This window comes from Heterocephalus glaber, unplaced genomic scaffold (assembly GCF_053883595.1).
Source record: "Heterocephalus glaber isolate CG9 unplaced genomic scaffold, H.glaber_assembly_v1.0 deba00000943, whole genome shotgun sequence".
Lineage (NCBI taxonomy): Eukaryota > Metazoa > Chordata > Mammalia > Rodentia > Bathyergidae > Heterocephalus > Heterocephalus glaber.
The window spans coordinates 12,440,240-12,463,760 of record NW_028258175.1 but is presented as its reverse complement, the minus strand read 5'-3'; the positions used below and the strand labels follow the sequence as shown (position 1 = coordinate 12,463,760).

General features: G+C 42.4%; 1 long non-coding RNA gene and 1 pseudogene across 2 annotated transcripts in view; one reads left to right on the top strand and one right to left on the bottom strand.

Annotated features, from left to right (window-relative positions):
- LOC106010372 (uncharacterized) overlaps positions 1-23,521 on the bottom strand; it is a 51,166-nt gene that overhangs the window by 7,712 nt on the left and 19,933 nt on the right. The window contains exon 3 of one of the 2 annotated variants that reach the window (XR_002386633.2): positions 8,959-13,635. The exons of the other annotated variant lie outside the window; for it this stretch is intronic. This is a non-coding gene — a long non-coding RNA (uncharacterized LOC106010372). The remainder of the gene's footprint in view (positions 1-8,958; positions 13,636-23,521) is intronic. 2 annotated transcript variants of the gene reach the window in all.
- On the top strand, positions 15,745-16,667 carry LOC101725950 (actin-related protein 2/3 complex subunit 2 pseudogene; annotated as a pseudogene).

Genomic DNA, 23,521 nt, shown 5'->3' with positions numbered 1-23,521 from the left:
AAAAACAAAACAGAACCCCTCAATTTAAAGACTCAAACTAAAAATGGGTATCTGAAATTAATAGACACTTCTCAGATGAAGAAGTGCAAACAGCAAATAAATATATGAAAAAATGTTCAGTATCACTGATCATTCAAGAGATGCAAATTAAAATAATGCTGAGATTCCATTTCACTCCAGAAAGAATGACTGCTATCAAGAAATCAACCAATAACAAATGCTGGTGGGACTATGGGGAAAAAGGAACCCTGTTCCACTGTTGGTGGGAGTGTAGACTAGTGCAACTATTGTGGAAATCAGTGTGGAGATTCCTCAAAAAACTAAAACTAGAGGTTTCATTTGACCCAGCTATTCCCCTTTCTGGTATTTTCCTGAAAGAATTAAAAGCATCTTGCCTCAGTGATATATGCACACCCATGTTTACAGTGGAAAAGTTTGTAATAGCTAAGTCTTGGAAACAGTCCAAATGTCCATCAACTGACAATGGATAAAGAGGATATGGATTTTTATATACAATGGAGTACTACTCTGCCATAAAGAAGGATGAGCTCGAGCCATTTATAGCTAAATGGCTGCATCTTGAGACTATAGTCTTAAGTGAAATTAATCAGACACAAATGTTTAAATATCACATTGTTTCTCCGGTATGAGAAACCCAAAGTGGAAAATAAGGACTAAAATGTATATTAGACATTGGGAAAATGAGAAGGGGAACAAAGGAGGGAGGAGGTAGGAAGGAAGGAAAGGACAAGAAAAAACAGTGACAATAGAAGGAGAAAATGGAAACAAAGCTTTTGCATATAGGGAGCAGAGGGGCGCTTGAGGAAAAGGGGAAAAAAGAAGAGGCAGGATATATCATGTACAGGTGCAAATTCCCTATGATGAGTGTTATCATTACATATATCTAAAATGTACCAATCTTTTTTTTTTTTTTTTTCGGTACCGGGGATCAAACTCGGGTCCTTGCGCTTGCGCAGCAGGTGGTGAAACCACTGAGCTAAATCCCCCGCTCAACCTTTTTAATGTGTCTTCTTTTTTCAATCTTTCTTTGTATTCTTCTTTTTTTTGTTTTTGTTTTTGGGCCAGGGTCTCACTATGTGCGGCAGGCTGGTCTAGAGTCACTGTATAGCTCAAGCTGGTCTCATACTACTATCCTTCTGCTTGAGCCTCCCCAGTGCTGCGACTGCAGGTGTGTGCCACATACCCAGCTCATATTTCCTTTTTAAACATATCATCTGTGACTTTAGAGCATAGATCTTATCCTATTCTGAGCACGCTCAGAAATGTGCCCACCCCTACATGTGTTTTCCTGTGAGAATATGTGTAGGCTCCTGTATAAAATGACAGCTCCCTGGGTGTGGCTTGTCCTGAGTTACTCCATTTTGGGTACACATTCTAAGGTAGAATGACTCATGACTCAGCCTCTTGTCTGAACAAGTAAACAAACACCATCTGCCCAGCACAACCATAAGGCAGACTTATTCGTGCTAATAAAAAATTACCACCTGTGAGCTTATCGGACACAGCAAACTAAAGAAAGATGTAACCACCCATCCAAGACACATAAAAGGAGACACCTCAGACTGCAGCATAGGACACTGCCACTTCATCAGGGACCACCTTGATGGACTCATCACAGCCCCTGCCAAGGGGTTTGCCAGGCAACAACCCCTGAACTTTCCCTAGACTCAGCGTGGCATGCTCTGCCCTGCCATTGACACTGCCCACTTCAACATAGCTGTCCAAGTCTTCCGGATATTTTTTGGGGGGGGATTTTTTTTTTAGATAGGATCTCACTATGTAGCTCTAGGCTGGGCCTGAACTTGTGGCAATCCTCCTGCCTCAACCTCCCGAGTGCTGGGATGCATGCAGCACCACATGCAGCTAAGACCCTTAACCTTAACATCTCTGCAACTGTTCATTAACTCAATACCTGGCTGCCTGCAGTGACTCATTGCATTGATTCTTTAAATCCTCTGGCCTTTTTGTCCCTTATATGTAATTGCTTGAAGTGTGACGTATGACTTGAGTTTTATGGATATTAGTAATTAAAATTGAAATGAAATAAAAAGCTTGTAATTGTCAAGTGAAACCAGGAACACTCAATGAAGTAATGCCAATGAAAGTGATGCAGCTTGCAAATCTATTGATATTCAATAAATTCGGACATTGTGGAAAGAAACAAATGTGTAGATCTACATTAACAGCAGAAAATAATCATGACAGCTCCCCAGTAAAATCACCATATTTTACTTGTCCGGGAAAAGCATTGCTGTCCTCCCTGGCTTCAAGTGGTAAAACTTCCTCCACTCTTTTATCTTCTGGTTGGGTTTTTTGGCTTTATACTCACCAAGATGCAAGCTCACTCCATTTGCTTATAGAATGAGATGCCCAGGATGTCCAAGATTTGTGACTGGTATCTGAAGTGGAGGGCAGTCTTGTGGGACTGAATCCTCAATCTATGGGGTTTGTCATAACTCTGGGTACTTGGTGTCAGAAATGAATTGAATTGTAAGATGTCCAGTTGTCAGGAAAGTTGGAGACTCGGTTGGTGGGAGGAAAACCTCCACACATTTGGTCCAGAAATTTTGAGAATAGAGACAGCTCACTCTCACTCTCCAATCTCATTGCACTAATTTTCATTGCCTGAGCCTAGCAAGGAGCCAGCTCACATGAGAACCTGGAAAATGTAGCCTTCAGGGGACAACATCTGTGCTATGGAGCACAGCAGAGAGAGAGAGAGAGAGAGAGAGAGAGAGAGAGAGAGAGAGAGAGAGAGTGTGTTTTGAGGGTGAATAGGCCCAGGACTAACACAGAAAAGGAAAATTATACTCAGAAATTAGCAAACTTCATAAAGCCTATTTGGAAGGTTTTATGGTTTAGATCTCAAATGTTCCCCCAAAGTCTCATGTGTTCAGAGGTAGGAATTGTGGAAAGTAATTGGGTCACAAGGGCGCCATACTCATCAGGGATCCATTCACCCATTGATGAGTTCAGCAGCTGAATGTGCTGCTGGGAGTTGGGAATGGGTGGGAAGAATGTATTCTTTTTTAATTTTGAGGGGTTTTTTTGAGACAGGCTCTCGCTTTGCAGTTCAGGCTAGCCTTGAACTTTTTTTTTTTTTTTTTTTTTTTTTTTGGTACCAGGGATGGAACTCAGGACCTTGGGCTTTCAAGGCAAGCCGTGGAACCACTGAGCTAAATCCCCCGCCCTAGCCTTGCACTTTGATGACCCTCCTGCCTCAGCCTCTGGATTGCTGAGATTACACCACCATGTCCAGCTGAGAAAAATGTATTCTTGTCCTCTAAACTATAACATCAACAACAACAAAAAAAAAAAAAAAGGAAGGAAGGAAGGAAGGAAGGAAGGAAGGAAGGAAGAAAAGCTAAGCCAACAGGGGCATGCTTCATATTTTAATCAATCTGCCTAGATCTTTTTTAGTTTGTGTGTTTTTTTTCTTTTTGGTACCGGGGATCAAACTCTGGACCTTGCGCTTGTGAGGCAGGCGCCGGAACCTGCTGAGCTAAATCCCGGGCCCTTAGATCTTTTTTAGAATCCAACTGGTTCTTAAGGAAAACACAATGAGGTGTTTCTGAACTATGTTATGAACACTGATTATTAATCACTTTCCCATTAATGTGCTGGGGGGGATGGAATTTAGGACTTCATGTACTGTAGGCAAATAATCTACCACCCAGCTACTCCCAGAACTGACTTCATTTTTTAAAAAAATTTATTTATTTAGGTACCAGGCATCAAACTTAGGACCTTGAGCTTGTAAGACAAAAGTGGTGCCACTGAGCTAAATCCCTAGCCCCCTGACTTCATTTTTAGATGACATTCCCTCACTGTGACAGCACCGATTTTCTTATCAAACGAAGTCAATTTAATATGACATTAGAGTAGAGACAATAAAAGGAAAAATAGACAAATTAGACTACAAATTGAACTTCACGGCATCAAAAGAGAGTACATATGAACAGAGTGAAAAGAAAAAGCATGGGATAGAAAATATTTGCAAATTGTATATTTGATAAGAGGTTAATATCCAAAATATATAAAAAACTTCTGCAACTCAACAAAATAAACAAAACCGATTTTAAAATAGGGCAAAAGGCTTTAATAGACATATTTCCAAAGATAATAAACAAATGGCCAGTAAGCACACGAAAAACTAATCATTAGGAAAATGCAAATCGAAACTACAGTGAAGCAGAGCATGAGAGTGCACACCTGTAATTCCAGCACTCTGGGAGGCTGAAGCAGGAAGCAGTGTGAGACCATGCTGGGCCCCGTAGCAAGACTACATCTTAAACAACAAACAGTGTATGAAATCAACACACAAAAGTCAACAGCATTCCTGGACACCAATAATGAATCCACCAAGAATGAAATCAGGAAAACAATCCCATTCACAACAGGTCCAAAAAAAATTAAATACCTAGAACTCAATCTAGACAAGGAAGTAAAAGATTTCTAAAATAAAACTTACAGAACTCTGAAGAAAGAAATTGAAGAGGACATTAGAAAAAGGGAAAGATATACTTTATTCTTAGATTAGAAAAATTAATACCATTAAATGGCAATATTACCCAAACAATCTAGATTTAATTCAATCCCTACCAAAATACCAACATTCAGGCTGGGGATTTAGCTCAGTGATTCCGCCACCGGCTTTGCAAGCACAAGGTCTCAAGTTTGATCCCTGGTATCCAAAAAAACAAAACAAAACAAAATACCAACATTCTTCACAGAACTAGAAAATATAATCCTAAAAGCCATATGGAATCAGGAAAAAAAATAGCCAAAGAAATCCTAAAGAAAAAGAGCAAAGCTGGAGGTATCACAATAATAGACTTCTAGTTAAACCACAAAGCGGTTGTAACAAAAGATAAAAAGACATGCAGACCAATGAGAATAGAAGAGAAGACAGAGAAACAGCCCCAGGGACCCATGTATCTATTGCCATCTGTAGCCATTTTTGACAAAGGAGGTAGAAATATATTTTAAAGAAAAGACAGCTTTTTTGACAAATGGTACTGGGAAAACTAGATATCACATGTAGAACATTGAAACTAGATCCCTAGCTCTCAGCTTATATTGAAATCAAATCAAAATGGATCAAAGATCTAGATATAAAAATAGAAACTTTGAAACGGCTACAAGACAACATAGGGAAAACATTTAAAGCCACAGGCACAGGCAGACTTCCTGAATAGGACTCTACTAGCCCAGGAAATAATAGCAAGGACCAATAAACAGGATTACATCACATTAAAAAGTTTCTGCCCAGCAAGTGTAACAATCAACAAGGTGAAGAGGCAGCTTGTAGAATGGGAGATTTTTGCTAGCTACTCTTCTAACAGAGGACTACTATGTAAGATACCTGAAGAACTCAAAAAATTAACCTCCAAAACCAAATGATCCCATTAATAATGAACTGTGCAAATGAACTGAATAGATACTTCTCAAAAGAAGTGAACATGGCCAACAAGTATATGAAAAAATGTTTAACATCTTTAGCTATTAGGGAAATGCAAATCAAAACAACTTTGAGATTCCATCTTACCCAAGTCAGAATGGATATCATCAAGAACACACAAAAAATAAAGGATGCTGGTGAGGGGGTGGGGGTGGGGAACCCTCCTAGACGGTGGGAATGTAAAGTAGTACAACTGTTACTGTGGGTGATGGGGTCGTGGATGAGTTTCTAGGTTCACAATCAACAAAGCATTGGACACGGCACTCGACAGAAAGGAAAAAGTGGCGGTTTAGTGAAGTTTAGGTGATGGTACACTCAGCATACGCTGACTCATGCCAGCAGAAGGGAAACTGGCATGCACACTGAATGTGTTGGGTTTAGGGATTTAAAATGTTATGTCGGCCGGGGATTTAGTTCAGTGGTTCCTTCGCTTGCCTCACAAGCACAAGGTCCCGAGTTCAATCCCCGGTACCAAAAAAATTAAATAAATAAATAAATAATAAAATGTTGCGCCAAGTCTAGAGCTCCTCCCATTGGGTCTTCCAGAATACGAATGACAGGGTGCTGGGTTGTGTCAACTGTATCTATGATGCATGTCTCTTTCCATAATTCACTATGTTAGAATTGTATATATGAGTTGCAGTCCATATGCATGAACCTTCAATGAGCTCCCAGTAAAGAAGGGTTTCTGTAGTAATACGGGAGGATGGTAGTAGGCCTGAGGACAAGGGGGAGGCTGGGGGTTGGGCCTGGGGCATTGTCCAGGTTCAAATAAATGGAGGGGACTTTTCCATCACTCCCAGTTATACTATCAATATTATTCCCCCTGAGAGACCTGTTCCTCCACAATCTTTGGAGGTGATCGAGGATGATTAGGGTGGAAGGTCCATCTTCTACTGCTGCGTCCTGCTGAATGGGGGCATTGGCCCTACCTTTGTGGAGACAATGCAACTCTCGCTTTGCCTAGGGGCGTAAGGGAGCCATACTCCTCCTCTGAGCATTCCTCAGTGAGCTTCAGATATGAAAGAGAGTTTTGGTCAGTGATGACGAAACTTTTAGAGACCGACTGTCCAAATTGCAACCTCAAACGCACTTATTTATGGCAAAGTCCCAACACTGCAATTAAACCTGAATACTGAGGTTTTAGTTTAGAAAAACAACTCATACATTAACATCCTTTTTCTTAAAAGAAAAACACAGTAACACGTATGCATAGGTTCAACAACACTGTCTCTGTCTAGATGGTGGCCACCCACCACTTGTGACTACAGAGCTACTAAAATGTGGTTACTTTGCTTTGAGATGTGCAGTAAGTGAAACACACTTCACCTGTCAAATACGTACTATTAAAAACACAATGAAGGGCAGAAGATTTAGCTCAGTGGTTCTGCCACCTGCCTCTCAAGTGCAAGGTTCCGAGTTCGATGCCTGGTACCAAAAAAATCCCAAAAAAACTCACAATGAAAAGAATCTCATGAATAATTTTATATCGATTATACGAAATGATAATATTTTGGATTTACTGTGTTACATAAAATATATTATTAAAATTACTTTCCCCTGTTTTTGAACCCAGGACCTCACACATGCTTGGCAATTGCTCTACCACTGAGCTGTGCCCCGAGCCTCTTTTCTTTCTTTCTTTTTTCTGCAGTACTGGGGATTGAACCCAGGTCCTTCACACTGAGCTACATCCGTTTATTTCTTTTTATTTTGAGACAGGCTCTCCCTAAATTGCTAAATTGCCCAGGCAAGGCTTGAACTTTTGATCCTCTTGCCTTAACCTCCCAGATTACGGGTATGGGATTACAGGCATGCATCACCACACCAGTTTCTTTCTTTGTTTTTTTCTGTACTCAGTTGCGGAACCACTGAGCTAAATCCCCAGCCCACACATCAGTTTCTTTCTATCTTTCATAAATGTGACTATTGGAAAAAGTTTAAAGTTACCTGTGTGACTCAAATCACTACAGGACACTGCTGTATTAGATAAAGGATAGGAACGTACCCTTTATAAACACTGTGTAAGAAGCAGAGAGTTGTAGATGTGAGCCCAGCTGAGGCCCTGGCAGTTCATCACCTGACTCTCAGGAGAATTCTCTTTAAGGAGTCCTCCTATCTTCTCTTCAAGACCCAAGCCAACTTTTGCCTGCAGTTTATCTTTACTTCATGACTTAAAGCCACTCTCCTTTCTCTGACCCTACAGAATTTTCTTAACCACTTATTTTGGCTCATAAATGTATTAAGTCCTAATTCCCCAACCAAACCAGCATAGGGAGTTTATTTTCTGATTTCTATGAGGAAAAACACAAGCATTCTATGCCTTCCATTAATCTCCACCCACAACAATCAGCAATCAATCAATGCACTACACCTACAATAGGCATTAAGAATCAGTCACAATGTATTTACCTCCAAGCCTACTGATCGTCCTATAATTTTTTTTTAACACAGTACTCTGGGCAGCCAGGATCCATGAATCAATATTGTTATGAGAGAAAAAAACCTGTTTGCTATGCCCTGTAACAAGGCACATAGTGAATAGGATAGAGTAAATTCACCAAAGAGGCGCAAGCTTAAATTTCTCCCTTTTAAACTAGGTGTGGTGGTGCACTCCTGTAATCCCAGCACTCTGGGAGGTTGAGGCAGAAGGATCACAAGTCTGAACCCAGACTAGGCAACATACTAAGACCCTGTCTCAAAAATAAAAAATAAAAGGGCTGGAGAGTTTGCTCAGAATGAAGTCCCTAGGTTCAATCCCTAATACCAAATAACGATGATGATGATGAGGAGGAGGAGGATGATGATGTCTCTTTTTGCATCACAGGGTATATCACAATAAAATAATGCTGATAGATGGATTTTTATTAGTAATGTTCCAAGTACATTGTTGCTTCCTATCAGGTAAATGGGCAATCTTTGCATCCCTATCAGAGGCAAGGAATGTTGTAAAACATGTTGTTTGTCTCCTTTCTGATTTCTTAGTAGGTTCCATAGTTGTTTCTCCATGCAGGTGCAAAGCAAGGGGTGACACTGCCATATGCCTAGGCAGAATTGCCGAAAATGAGTTCCAAGGAATTCTAGCTCTGCGAGACTTTAATAAACACCCAATGAAAAAGTGGATTCTAATCGAATACGTGAGAAACACTGGGTTTATAAAAAGTTAAAATAATTTACTGTTACTCTGCACAACGGGGGAATCTAACATGGCTCCCAACTCTTTTGACATCAAGTCCCATTTTTGTATCTTATGGTGCTACATTCTAAGAAACATATAATGGGAAATACTATTTCAAAGATTAATGCTGCTGCTCTGTTTTTGAAAAGAGGGGAGTGATGCCAGGAATCCGATAGTCTTTCCTTTATTTTCCAATTTATTCCTTCAAGCTCAGGTACTTGTTCCCATCAGTTATCTGATGGTAGTGGGTGACAGATGGGCCATCATTATAGTCACTTAGAGCCAGAAGACAACTAACCTATGGCCTGTTCCAACAGCTTGAAGTTTGCTGATGAGGAAACTCAGGCTCAGGGAGATTAAGTGCCCTGCAGAAGGTCACCAAGCACATTGGTATCTAACAAATGGGAAAAGTGAAAAGAAAAGAAAAGAAAAGATAGTTAAAACATATAGAGGCCCAGAAACTGTCACCTCCATTATCTCCTGCTCCTTAGACTTCCCTTGTCTATCATTTGTTACCTGCAAGAGAAAATTACTTTTTCCAGGAAGGCCATGAATGCAGATATACTCTTTTCACCTAAACAGAAATAGAGGAGATTTATTGTAGCCCTGAGCAGTTGGGATTCTCAACCTTTCAGAGGAAAATGGGCAAAGTGAAAATTCACACTGCAGTTCTTTTTAGTAAGAAGGATATCATTCAAAGAATTTCCTTGTGAGGTTGGAGGGATAGTTCAGTAGTAGTCATTTGCCATAGCATGCATATATGCTCCTGGGTTTCGTCCCCAGCACTGTAAAAACAAAAGAAAATAAAACAAAACAAAAAACAAAGACCTCCCCTGGTTTAGTTCCTGGAATTCTGAGTGTGATTTTGCTCCGTCCCTTTTTCTTCCAGGGCTGGGCCTTGAACCCAGAGCCTGATGCATGCCAGGAAAGCAACTCTATCATTGAGCTACACCCCGGCCTCTGATTGTGCCTCTTCTGAGTTCATATTGTCCTCAACATGTGGCCATTATGACAAGTAAATAATGCTGATGGTTGAGGTTGGTCTCTCAACAGAGAGCCTTGAAGAATTTGACAACTTGGTCAACCTCTGCCTGGAACTTAAGCTCACATTCTGTCATAGAACCCGAGAGGCCCCATAACATGTATGCCCACGCCCCATGGTTTCTCCACTTGCGTAGCCCGGACAACTTCCTCTTTGGAAAATCTGATTGGCTAGCTAGGTTTTCTTAGCCTTGGCCATATTGGCATTTGGGGCCAGAGACTTCTCTGTCGTGAGAGGCTATCCTGGGCACTATAGGGTGTTTAGAAGCACCCTTGGACTCTTCTCACTTGATGTCAGTACCACTCCCAACTTGTAATAATCAAAAATATTTCCTTGGCTGGGGACTTAGCTCAGTGACGCCGTGCCTGTCTCGCGAGCACAAGGTCCTGAGTTTGATACCCAGTACCCACCCCCTCAAAAAAACCCAGATATTGACAAAAATGTTTCTATTAAAAACCAAAGTTCTATGGGCTGGGGATTTAGCTCAGTGGTTCCAGCACCTGCCTGGCAAGCACAAGGTCCCAAGTTCGATCCCTGGTACCAAAAAAAAACCAAACACCAAAGTTCTGCTGGGCATGGTGGCGCGTGTGGTAATTCCAGAACTTGGGAGGCTGAGGCAGGAAGATTGCAGTGAGCTCAGGCCAGCCTGAGCTACATAGTGAGTTCAAGGCCAGCCTGAACTAATAGTGAGACCCTGTCTCAAACAAACAGACAGACAGACAGAACTGGTGTTCTGGATTGACCTAATGAAGATGATTGCCACTTGAACCTAGATAGTGGTTTTTATGAGATAGTGAGGTTTTTCAGGGAAGAGACTAGGGAAACATATATTAATAATCTTTGAATCTCCCCTCTCTGGCACGTAGTAGATGTTTATTCACCAATTCATGCCACAAATACTTACTAAGCACCTAAGTTATAATGTGCCAGGCACTCTTGTAGTGTATCTATGGTGATGCAGCAGTGAACACAACAGAGTTTACATCGCAGAGATGTGAAGGCAGATGATAATACACATAAACATATGAAATAAACACATGGGGCAATCCCAGGTGCTAAGTGCTTTAAGGAAAAACACAGAAGCAGGTAATTGTGAAAGAGGGAGGCTCTCACCAGAGCAGTCTATCAGTTAGAATTAGTTGGTAACTTGCTCCAGAAGAACAAGATAAAAATTTTGTTTCTCTCTCAAGTAAAAAGAGGTAAGAAAAAGCCACTGTGACAGTACTGCTCCAGGCAGGTCTCAGCAAGCCAGGCTCTTTCTATTTTGCTGCTCTGCAGTGCATAGTCTCCATTTCCATAAGACCATAGTAACCAAAGGTTACTTTATGGTCTGAGGTGGTTGCTCCTGCTCCAGGCATCACACCACATTCCAGCCAGCAGAACAAATAAAAGGAAACAGATAAAAAGTATATACACCGATGGTCTTTTAAGGATAATTCCTGGAAATGGCCACCTTATATTTCTGCTTATATTATGTTAACCAGAATATAGACATGTGGCTATAACCAGTTAAAAGAGGCTGGGCGATTCAGGATTCTGCTAAAAATAGATTTCAATTCTATGGGGAAGGGGAGGAGAATATTGGGAGACAACAGGAAGTCTCTGCAGAAGATGGTCAAGGAAGGTCTTTCTGGGGCGGGGACAGTAGATGCGAGATGTAAATGATGAGAAGACAGATGTCCTAAGATGAACTCCTGGCCGGGCGCTCAGCAAGTGTAAGGGCCTGAGCTGCAGCAAGAGAGGCGAACTTGGTGTGCAGAGGTAATGCAGCCTGAAGGAAGGTGATCAGGCAGAGGTAAGATCACACAGAGCTTTACAGGGCATGATGACAAGCCTGGGTTTTACTCCACTTGCAGTGGAGAGCCTTAGGGGGCGTTGAGCAAGGAAGGTTCCCGTAGCTTTCAAAAGATCCTCCTGAAGATGCAGAGAGGAGAGAGCCCAGAGAGGAAGCTGTTGGAGTGGAGACAATGACAGCTGAACTTGACCTTAAACGGTGCAGATGGTGAGAAGTGACCACATGCTGCATACAAGGTCGGGGCAAGTGAAGTGCACAGGGTGGGACTGGGGTGTGCTAGGAACATGAAAAGATAAAGCAATTTCCCAGGTTTTGAGGTGAGCAACTGGCGTATGTCAGTACCAACTACGGGGACAGGAGAGGCCTGAGAAGAGGCAAATTTGGGTCACGAGCTCTATTTTGACCAAACTAAACCTGAGCTGTGCATGCGATGTCCGAATGGAGATGTCCGGCTGGAAGGCGGATGTATAACAATGTGGCCTCCAGAGGCAAATTCGAAGCCAAGCATGGTGGCGCAGGCCCTTAATACCAGCACTCTGGGAGGCTGAAGCAGGATAGCAAATTGGAGCCTAGCCTGGGCAATTCAGCAAGACTCTGTCTCAAAATAAACAATAAAGGGGGGGGGGGGGCTGGGGATGTAGCTTAGTGTGAAGGCCCTGGGCTCAATCCCCAAATACTGAAGAAAAAAAAAAAGAGGCAAATTTGAGAGTCATTAGCCAAAAGATGGTACTTTAAGGGTAAGTATGAAAGTGTGAAAATAATGCGAGAGATAACTGGCTCAAGGAAAAGGAAAGTTATACATTTTAAGTGCAATGAAACAAATTTCAAACACTAGAATCATCTTGGAGGTCCTTAACCATCCCGAGAAGCCCCCTTTAGAATCTTCAACTGTGAACTCCTGGTCTTGGTGTTCTAATTAACCCTGCCTTAGAGTCTCAAGAGCTATTCACAAGCACAAAGCCTTTTATTATCATTTGTTTAAAACCCAAAGAGAGCTGCTGCTTCTGCTGCATTTCTATCACATCAGTGCTATTTTCTGAGTTCTTTTTAAACTTGCGATTGTGCCATATCTAGGCCACTCTATAGTTTAAATAGGCATTTCCAGATTTGCCTTGGGGAAGTAACCAATGGATGCCATCTCCATGGGAAAACAAGCTCTGAGATGTCCATTTTTGGAAAACATCCTCTACTTACAAGTTCAAAATTGCCACTACATGGTTTTCATCAGGTTCAACCCCTAACTCCAAGGAGCTTGTAATGTAACCATAAAAATAGTAACGCTGGATCGCATTTGTTGGGCACCGCTATGGTCTCAATCTGTTCCTCCCTCAAAGTTCATTTGTTGAAATTCTAATGCCCAGTGATGGTTTCCAAAGGTGGGGCTTTGAGGAGGTGACTAGATTGTACAGGTAGATCCCTCATGCGTGGGATTAATGCCCTTTATAAAAAAGGCCCCAGGGAGTGACCTTGCCCCTTCTACTGTGGGAAGGCCCAACAGGAAGGTGAGGTCGCTGAATTACACAGTAGGTGATCCCCAGACCTCAAGTCTGCCAGCACCTTGATCTTGGAGTTCCAAGCTTCCAGAACTGTGAGAAAAAATTTCCTGCTGTTCATGAGCCACGCAGTCTATTTTGTTATAACAGCCCGAGCACACTGAATCAAGTATGTCCTCTACTGTGTTCCAGGCAGTATGTTTCTCCAGAGGGACAGAGTTCTAATCTTCATGAAGCCTTGATGGGTAAGTACCGTACCCCACTTTACAGAAGAAGATACTGACCTCCGAATGGTCGTCTTGCTAAAGGAACTGGATCTGCCTTTCATTAGACTTCTCTGCAAGTCTAATCATCCACTCAGCCTTTTTATGTACTGTGGCATCTGTCTTTATTCTCTCACTTGCCCACCTAACTCTAGAAACTCCACCTCATTCTTTTTTCCATTAGCTACAATTTCCAGCTGAGAATGGATACTCAAATATTTATTGTCAGAATAAACTAGAGACATAGATATGACTACACAAAACACATAATGGATTCCTGAAAGGGGTGCTGTTGTATTCTAAAAGAGTCCTGGGATATTGAATCCAGCAGTCCTGACTGGTCTCAAGGGAGCTATCCCCTGTTCTGCAAGCGTAGCACAATCTGCAGAAGAAAGAAAGGGAGGAGGAGGAAGGGAGGGAGGAGAAAGGAGAGGAAGGGAAAGGAAAGGAAGAAAGGAAAGAGAGAAAGAAAGGAAGGAAGGAAGTTAGTTTCTACCCGTTTTAAATTGGAAGAATGCTCCTGAAAAATACAGATATTTTTTTCTTTTTTGAGACAGTATCTTGCTATGCAGTCCAGGCCAGCCTTGAGCTTCCTATGTAGTCCAGTCTGGCCTTCAATTTGGGTTCCTTCTGGAGATACTCCCGCCCGTTTCCCGAGTGCTGGGACTATAGGTGTGCGCCACCATGCCTGGTTTTTTTGTTTCTTCTCTCGATATTTGCCAACGCTGGGGCCACATTCCCACAAACTAAAAAGAGTAGAGAGCCGAGCAGGGGCTGCCCTTGGTCCACAGAGGTTGCCACCTAAAGCACCTGTGGGCCTGAATTTTCACCCTCCAACTGTCATATTCCCTTATTTTAGATTTGAGGAACTGAGACCCAGCATAGCAAAGGGTCTTCTTTGAGGGACCCAGGTGTCCGCTTCCCCAGCGTTAGGCACTTTCTACACCCCACTGCCTAGGACACACAGACACCCTAAAACTCCACATCTGTCACAAGTACACATATGCAGGCTTAAACACTCCACAGAAGCCAGGTGTGGTGCGCACAGCCGCAACCCAAGCACTCTGGGAGGCTGAGGCAGGAGGATTTCAAATTCCACCCAGTCTGGTCAATTTAGTGACTTAGCAAGACCCTGTCTCAAAATAAAAATGGGAAATTGGGCCAAGGATTTAGCTTAGTGGTTTCATTGCCTGCTGCACAAGCGCAAGGACCCAAGTTCGATCCCTGGTACCAAAAAAAACAAAAACAAAATGGGGAATGTAGCTCAGTGTAAGAACACCCCCCCTCACACACACACACACACACACACACACACACACACTCCACAGAAATGTATCACTTTCACGGTAAGGAAAAAGACTAAATATATGGATTGGAGTAAAACAAAAGGATCTTGTCAGTTGAAAACTCCCAAAGCAATAAGGTTTTTTTGTTCTCGGTCACAGATCAACCCATTCCATTCTAGGGTACTTATTTAAGGAAGCACTAAGTTCAGAGTAGTATTTATTCCTTTTCTGAGTCAGCCTTGGTTTCACTTTCTAAACCACTCGATAGCGATCTGGTAAGATGTTGAGACATGAGTAAAAAGAAAAAAGTCAGAGAGTAGCGTGGAGGGAGTGAGAAATACTGTAGCTGCGGTGGTGACCCGGAAGAAGGCTCAGCAGGGCAGTAAGTAAGAACATGCTGGAGAGACGGTGTCCAGTGTTTCCTCCTGGCTCACTTCCTCTGCAGGGCCCTCTTGAGGTGCACAGTGAATTAAATTCCTCTCTCCATGGCCATACCTGTCTCCTGCTCCAGCAGGATCACCCATTGACGGTGCTGGGAGCTGCCTAAGCCACCAGAGACTCAGAAAAACAAAAGTAACAACCTCTGTTCAGTGAATTACTGATCTGTAAGTCAGAAGGTTCTAGATACACACCTCAGACTGAGTTTTTGTAGCCCAGGCCCGGGCTTCTCACATTTTAATGTGCTCAAAGGACTCACTCAGGGATCTTATTAATGGGCAGAGTCTGCCTGGGCAGGTCTGGGATAGGGCCTGGGATTCTGCATTTTCTACCAAGCCCTCAGATCAGTGACGGTGAACGTTTTAGAGCTTTCACTGATACAAACAGCACACTGCGCCATGGGTGTCACAGGTTTGCCACCACCGCCCTAGATAAATTTGACTGCAGGTCTAACCTGCACATCAGGGTACAAGTCCCAAGGTAGATCACTGGTTCCCAAATTTACCTGTCCATTTGAGTTACTGCAGGGACCTCCAAGAATTACTGAGGGATACAAAATCAACACATTAAAATCAATAGCATCCGCTGCCTGCCTCGCAAGCACAAAGTCCCGAGTTTGATCCCCGGTACAGAAAAAAAAAAAAAAAAAATCAGGGCGAGCGGAAGTGGCTGTGAGGCCGGAAGTGGCCGGCTAGTGCCGGGGGCTGGGCGAGGACAGGGCTTGTCCGTGAGGCGGCAGTGGCAGGCAGCTCGGCAGGCGGGTTCGGGCTCCGGGGGCCAGCCTCTGCCGTGATCCTGCTGGAGGTGAACAACCGCATCATGGAGGAGACGCTTGTGCTCAAGTTCAAGAACGCGGCTGTTGGAAATAAACCAGGAGCAGTAGAAGTGACATTTGCAGATTTTGATGGGGTCCTCTATCATATTTCAAATCCTAATGGAGACAAAACAAAAGTGATGGTCAGTATTTCTCTGAAATTCTACAAGGAACTTCAGGCACACGGTGCTGATGAGCTATTAAAGAGAGTCTATGGAAACTTCTTGGTAAATCCAGAATCAGGATACAATGTCTCTTTGCTAGATGACCTTGAGAATCTGCCTGCATCCAAAGATTCCATTATGCATCAGGCTGGCATGTTGAAGCGAAATTGTTTTGCCTCTGTCTTTGAGAAATACTTCCAATTCCAAGAAGAGGGCAGGAAGGAGAGAACAGGGCAGTTATCCACTATAGGGATGATGAAACCATGTATGTTGAATCTGAAAAGGACAGAGTCACAGTAGTCTTCAGCACAGTGTTTAAAGATGACGACGACGTGGTCATTGGAAAGGTGTTCATGCAGGAGTTCAAAGAAGGACGCAGAGCCAGCCACACAGCCCCCAGGTTCTCTTTAGCCACAGGGAACCTCCTCCGGAGCTGAACGGTACAGATGCGGCCGTGGGCGACAACACTGGCTACGTCACCTTTGTGCTGTTCCCTCACCACACCAATGCCAGTTCCTGAGACAACACCGTCAACCTGATCCACACGTTCCGGGACTACCTGCATTACCACATCAAGTGCTCCAAGGCCTATATTCACACGCGTATGCGGGCAAAAACATCTGGCTTCCTCAAGGTGCTGAACCGTGCATGCCCAGATGCTGAGAAAAAAGAAATGAAAACAATCATGGGGAAAATGTTTTCGTCCCGCTAACTCTTGGGAACAGAGGAAGAAGGGCTGGCGACTGAAGGCGGAATAGCTTGGTGCTGGATAGTCGTGGCCCCTCATGCTGCATCTCTCCAGGTTCTAAGGGATTCTCCGTTTGGGTTCCATTTTGTATGCGTTTGGAAAATAATCTGCAGAAATGAGCTGGGCTTGCAAGGACTTCACAGTTCCCAAGAATTTAAAAGAAAAAAAGAATTCCACTTGATCGACTCAATTCCTCTTCTTTTATCTTCCCTCCCTCACTCCCCTTCCCTCCCACCCTCTTTTCCAAGCTGTTTCGCTTTGCAATATGTTACTGGTAATGAGTTGCAGGATAATGCAATCTTAACTTGTTTTTTCCTAAGTATTTGAGTTCAAAACTCCTGTATCTAAAGAAATATGGTTGGGGGCTGGGGATTTAGCTCAGTGGTTCCACTGCCTGCCTCACAAGCGCAAGGACCGGAGTTCGATCCCCAGTACCAAAAACAAAACAAAACAAATCTCTTAAAGAAATATGGTTGGAGTCATTAATAAAGAAACTTTCTATCTTAAAAAAAAAATCAATAGCATTCCTGTACACCAATAATGAACCCATTGACAAAGAAATTAGGAAAATAATACCATTCACAATAGCTTCAAGAAAAATTACTTGGGAATTAACAAAGAAAGTGAAAGAGCTGTATAACAAAAATTATAGTACTCTGAAAAAGGAGATTAAAGGGGTGGAATATCAGGACATGGAAAGATATCCCAGATCCTGGTTAGGCAAAATCAATATTGTCAAAATAGCCATACTTCCAACACTGATATGTAGATTTAATGCAATCCTAATCAAAATACCAACAGCATTCATCACAGGACTAGAGAAAACAATCCTAAAATTCATATGGAACCAGGAGAGAACCAGAATAGCAAAAGCATTTCTGGGCAACAAGAGCAAAGTAGGAGGCATCTCAATAACTCACTAACTGCAAGTTATACTAGAAAGCAGCAGTGGTAGAAACAGCATGGTACATGCACAAAAACAGAAATGTTGGTCAATGGAATAGAATAGAGGGTGCAGAAAAAACACCAGACATCTGATCTTTGACAAAGGGGCCAGAAACATGTGCTGGAGCAGAGACAGTCTCTTTAACAAGTGGTGCTGAGAAAACTGGCTGTCCACATACAGAAGACTGACTCCAGACCCATGTCTCTCACCATGTACTGAACTAAAATCAAAGTGGCTCAAAGATGTAAATGTTAGAATAGAAATACTTAATCTGCTGAAAGACAAAATAGATAAAACTCTTGAAGACATAGGTATAGGTAAGGACTTCCTGAACAGAACCTTAATTGCACAAGAAATAATAAGAATCAGTAAATGAGATCCTATCAAATTAAAAAGTATTCAAAGAAAAGGAAAGAACCAAGACAGCAAAGAGATAACCTACAGAGTGAGAAAATTGTTTGCCTTGGACAGAGGACTAATATCTAGAATATATGAAGAACTTGAAAAATCAGACCCTCTCAAAATAAAAGACCCAACCAAAAAATGGGGAATTGAAGTGAATAGACACTTTTCAGAAAAAAGAAGTACAAATGGTCAATCAATACACGAAAAAATGTGCAGCATGTCTGGCCATTGGAGATATGCAAATTAAACCAAATGAGATTCCATCTTGTTTCAGAAAGACTAGGAAATCAAATAATAACAAATCCTGGCAAGGCTTCAGGGAAAGAGGAACCCTTCTACATTGTTGGTGGGAATTTAAACAAGGTACAACCACTATGGAAATCAGTATGGAGTTTCCTCAAAAAACTAAAAATATAAATTCCTCTTGACCCAGCTATTCCCCTTCTAGGTATGCTCCTGAAAGAGTTAGACATCATCTTTCAGTGATATATGCATAGCCATGTTTACAGCAGCACAACTTACAATAGCTAAATGTTGGGAGCAGCCTATATGTCCATCAACAGATGAATGGATAAAGGGAATGTTGTATTTCTAAACAATGAAGTATATTCTGCCATAAAGAAGGAGAAATGAGTCATTTGTAGAAAAATGGATGCACCTTGAGACAATAATCCCAAGTGAAAGAAACCATACACACAAGATTAGATATCACAATGTTTTTATGTGAAAAACCCAAAGTCTAAATAATTTAAAGAACAAAATAAAATACAGATAATAAGAAACAGGAAGATAGACCTTTTACAAATGGGAAGAGGACCAAGAGATGGGTTTGGGGAGAAGGGAAGGGCACATAAAAAGAATTAAGACATGCCCTGTCCATGTACCAACTCCCCACAAAGAATGTAATCATTATGTGCTATAAACGTACTAATAAAAAAATTTTTGTTGTTACTGGGGATTGAACTCTGGACCTTGCGTTTGCGAGGCAGGCCCATAAAAATTTTTTTTTAAGAATTTCAAAACTTTATTTCTTTAGGCCAGGGGATTTAGCTCAGTTGCACTGCACCTGCCTCGAAAGTGCAAGGTCCTGAATTCGATCCCCAGTACCACAATAAATAAATACATAAAATTAAAAGTCCTGGAAAAAACCCTTTCTTTCATTAAAATTGCCTTTATCACAAATTTCAAATCTGAAGAAGGTCTTTTCCCACCCAAGGACTTCATAAATATGGATAGAATAGCAAAGTTTTCATTTTATTTGTTTGTGTGGTTTTTTTGGTACTGGGGATCAAACTTGGGTCCTTGCGCTTGTGAAGCAGGCGCCAGAACCACTGAACTAAATCCCCGGCCCAAGGTTTTCATTTTAAAAGGTCATGTTCAAAATGGTTAAAGATGATCCCTATTTGTCCAATATCTAAAAAGCAGTGAAATCTTCAAGCACCCTGATCTCCAGGGTTGGTAAGGTTGCTTCATGGTCCAGAATTTGTAGTTTACAACCCTCCATGTAACAGGAAGAAGTAAAATTTTTATGGTCCAACAAGGGACAACTGCCACAAGATGACATTCCTGGATGGATTCCTGGGTATTCAATTTCACCTGAGAAAGAGTGCATCTGTCCCACTCCATGACTGTGTTTGCAGGTCTTCTCTTCTCTTTTCATCACAAGCCTTGTTAGAAGCTGTTTTTGAATGTCGCATGTTACAGAGATGTGGAGAGTAAAATCTAAATGCCCCAAATCAGAGGTGATTGAAGTTTCAATGAAAGTACCTGATTGTTGTTCATCAACACTGATGACACAGAAAGTTAGAAAATAAAAGAACTCAAAGGAGTCAGGCTGCACAGGGAGACTGGGCAGCCATGGCCCAAGGTAAGCTCATTGGACCGGAGTCACAGGTTATTCACCAGAGGCAATTGATTCTTTCTGACCAAGACCAGCATTGTGGTACAGGTTACATTAAATCTGCCTTAGCATGATTCGGCTTGAAAAGCACAAGCAGCTCTCCTAACACTCCTAGGATCTTCATCATCACTTCAGACCTCAGCCCAAGGCATCACCAGAAGTAAAATTTTTTAAAGTGAAAAGAAAAAAGAATCGCTAAACCTTGGATTTTATTGTCAGATTCTGACTTGATCAATACAGATAAATCCTCAGCCTTGGATTGTTCAAAGCTTTCAAAGAAATTCTAGAGCCAGGGATGTAACTCAGTGGCGCCATGCCTGCCTGGCAACCACAAGGTTCTGAGTTTGAGTTTGATTCCCAGTACCAGAGAGAGAGAGAGAGAGAGAGAGAGAGAGAGAGAGAGATTCTAGTAGTCCTAAAATGCATGGCTTAAACTGCAGCAGCAGCTTAACTGTGGAGTATACAAGGTCACCCAGAAAGTTTGTTAAGTAAAAAAACCAGCTCACTGGACTGAGAATGTAGCTCAGTTGTACAACATTTGCCTAGTATGTGCAAGGTCCTGGGTTTGCAGTGTCCTCAGACCCTGGGGCCTCAGAACGGCAAAAACAAAGCAACGCAAAACAGATCACTAGGCCTCACTGTCCTGAGTTTGAGATTCAGTAGTCCTGGGTAGGACCTGGGAATTCACATTTCTAACAAGGTACTGTGGAATCTGCTGATCTGGGGATCCCACTTTGAAACTACTTCTCATGAGCTGGAGGAAGAGAAAGCGGTACCAAGCAGTCACTGCCTCACCAAGGGGAGGCCAGGGATCTTCCTTTAGCAAGTATTTGAGTATAAATGCCAAAGGCTACATTGCCCAAAGACTACTTCGGCCATCTTCTTGCTGCCCAGGGAGGACCATCCTCAAATGTTAGCCACCCGTGGTCCCCCGTTTATGCCACAAGACTTGCCAGCTTTCTAATGTAGCTACTCCATATTCCATATTTGCCATTGGACAGGACAGCTGTACCCCCTAGAGCAGAAAGAGGGCCGTGGGCTGGTGGTTGGTAAACATGGGTTCCAGTACCCAGGCAAGCTGAGGACCCCTCACCAAGTCAGGACAGTGGTAGAGCACCCATGTTTGCCTCAGTAAAATCTCGTGATTCTGTTCCAGAGATACATCTTAGCCCCCTACCACTCCAGTTCTTTTCTTGTGTGTATGGTGCTGGGGTCTGAACTCAGGACCTTTGCACTGAGCTATATCCCCACTCCACCTTTGCCCCCTTTTAAAAAAAAATTTTTTTTTTTGGTACCAGGGATCAAACTTGGGACCTTGTGCTTTTGAGGCAGGTGGCGGAACCACTGAGCTAAATCCCCAGCCCTTTTTTTTCAATTTTGAGACAAGGTCTTGCTAAACTGTTGAGGCTGGTATTGAGCGTGGTAGTACATGCCTGTAATACCAGCACTCTGGAGGCTGAGGCAGGACAATTATCATGAATTCAAGGCCATCATAGGCTACATAGTGAGTTCAAGGAAAGCCTGGACTACATAGCAAGATCCTGTCTCAAAAAACCTAAAATAAACAAATTGCCAAGGCTGAATTCGAACTCGTGATCTTCCTGCCTCAGTCTCCCAAAGTGTGAGGATGACAGGTGCATATATGTGCCACCATGCCAGGCTTAGCCACCTTAGTTCTTAAGCAAATGGAAGAATTGAGCTGTAACCATCCAGAGGGACACAGAGCTACAGCCAGAGGGATGAGACGCCCCCTTGGAGGACGAGATGTCAGTATTGTCCCTAAGAACATGGAGATCGTTACTCTAAAGGGTATTTGCTAAATCAGTGCAATAGTTTTCATAACTTTTTGCATTAAGTAAAAGCAGAGTCAGGCATGGTAGTGCTATGTTGGAGGCTAAGGCAGGAGAATTGTAAGTTTGAGCCCAGACCAGGGAACTTGTCGAGAACTTTTCTCAGAATAAAAGATCAGTGGGGCTAGGGATGTAACTCAGCAGTAGACTGCTTACCTAGCATGTGAGAGACCTTGGGTTTGCTTCCTAGTATGGGAAAAAAGAAGGAAAAAAAACCCCATGTTACAGATTTACAACTAAGCTTCAAGATGGAACAGAGGTGAGCCCCAGCAGCTTTTAAAAATATTCATTTTGGGGCCGGGGATGTAGCTCAGTGGTGCTACACCTGCCTCACAAGTGCAAGGTCCTGAGTTCGATCCCCTGTATCATAAAAAATAAAAGTATTGCCAAGGATTTAGCTTAGTGGTTCGGCTACCTGCCTCGAAAGTGCAAGGTCCCAAGTTTGATCCCCGGTACCAAAAAAAAAAAAAAAAAGTATTCATTTTTATCTTTCTCCAAAAAGTTTCCTTTACTTACCTGTTTAATTTCTTTTGGGGACATTTTCATAACCAGTAGCCTGAATTAGATGGCACTTTTAATTCTTAGCAGAAAATAGTACTAGATGCCAGGTGTGTTGGCACACACCTGTAATCCCAGCATTTGGGAGGCTGAAGTAGGAGGGTTGCCACGAGCATGAGACCAGTCTGCACTACATTCCGGTAGAAAGAGCTCATCTTGAGAAAAAAATGAGGTCCTATAATCATGGAAAAGCAGCTGGGAAGCTATCATTTACTAAGCAAGTACTACATGCAGGGATCCCTCAAACTCTTTGTGGTTTTTATTAGCTCTTTGTTGTAGTAGAAAGCTCTGTTATCCCTGGGGTTATGATTGTCCGGACAACTTCCTGGAAAGTTTGCAAAACTTTTTTAGGGGGAGAATGAGGATCAAACCTCAGGGCCTTGTCCTGCTGAGCACCTGCTCTATCACTGAGCTAGCCCCAGCCCCTGCAAACACATTTTTTAAGCCAAACAGTCTAGTCAGATAAAGCATTCCCACAGAGAAAATGATGCAGATATTTAGCCTGTAGGTCTGAGAAGTATGTGGGCCATTAAGCCACCGAAACTTCCAGAACCTCTCATGCTGGCCATTAGAACTCCTGCTGAGAGCTGGTTATTTAATTATGCCACAATTCTAATGATTTAGAAGCAGTTGCTTCTAAATGGTTTTTCCAGGCCTGCAGGGGACCTAGGTCCGCTGATGTATGGTGAGTCTAATTTATGGCTGCTGGCCCAGGGACTCCTAAATTTTACTCTTTTGTTTTGTTCTGTTACTTGTAGACTACAAATTATATAACAAAAGAAAGCCATGTATTCGGCGATTTTTTTTTTCTCCAAAATGTTATATCACTGTCTGGGTGTGGTGGTGCAGGTCTGTAATCTCAGTGCTGAGGGAGGCTGAGGCAGGAGTATCGAAAATTCAAAACCAGCTTGAACAGTTTAGCAAGACCCTATCTCAAAATAAAAAATAAAAAGGGCTCAGGTCATTTTAGAGTGGCCCTAGGTTTAATCCCCACTACCAAAAATGAGTAAATAAAAGACCATTTTGACCTTGAAAATGACTATGCTCATTCCTTCCAGAAATAAGTTTCTAGGCCCCTACTACCTGCCAGGCTCTGGCTCACAATAACAGATAAAATAGTCATAAAACTGGTTTTTGTGGAGCCTCAGAATTGGCACAA